Below are 802 nucleotides of genomic sequence, written 5' to 3'. Positions count from 1 at the left end.
GGGGTGGGGGGTTGAAGCCCTGCTGGCTCCATGGTGCTGGCCCAGCATCGGGAGGTGCTGGCGGGTCTGGGTGCAGTGCTGGGCGATGAAAACGTCACAGCTTTTTCTTTTTTCTCTTATTTTTCCCCACCAGGAAAGGCATCCTCTCCCTCAGCGAAAGGCCAAGGCCTGCACAGGGTGGTTTTTGTCTGGGAGATGGGGAGCAGGGGGTGAAAGTCGGTGGTAGGAGCTGGTGGCACTGGTGGTGGCACCGGTGGTGGCCTTGGCAGTGCCCTGGGGCTAACAGGCAATGGGAATAAGATGCTTTTTCTATCTAAATAAATAAATACGTTAAAAAACCAAACAGGTGCCGGTCTCTGGAGCATATCCTTGGCGCTCATCCCTCTGTGAAGGCTGGGGTCCAGGTGGATCAAGGGGTCCTCCCTAGACACCCCCCTTGTTGCCCTGAAGGAGCCTCTGCGATCCCGGAGACGCCCCCAGTAACGTTGACCTCCATCCCATGGGCACCCTCCAGGATGGCACTGGGGGCCTAGGGGGTGGAGGGCTGACTGAGTGGGGGCTGCTGTTTGGAGGCAGGGGGGTCCCTGAGCGTGGGTGGGCAGGTCAGGGGTCCCTTCGGCAGGGTCCAGGAGCGGGGTTGGGTTCCTCAGCGGGAGACTGGGCAGCATCTGGGATGAGTGGGGGACCCCCAACCCCACTGCTGGTCTCTGTGGTCTCCAATAGCTCTGAACCCCTCCAGAACCCCTTCAGGGCCTCCCCAGCTCAAGGAGAGATCCTTCTGCCATAAAAGTAAAAACAAACA

Source organism: Mesitornis unicolor, unplaced genomic scaffold (assembly GCF_000695765.1).
Source record: "Mesitornis unicolor isolate BGI_N332 unplaced genomic scaffold, ASM69576v1 scaffold14426, whole genome shotgun sequence".
Lineage (NCBI taxonomy): Eukaryota > Metazoa > Chordata > Aves > Mesitornithiformes > Mesitornithidae > Mesitornis > Mesitornis unicolor.
The sequence above is the reverse complement of the archived record's forward strand: the minus strand, read 5'-3'. Positions refer to the sequence as shown.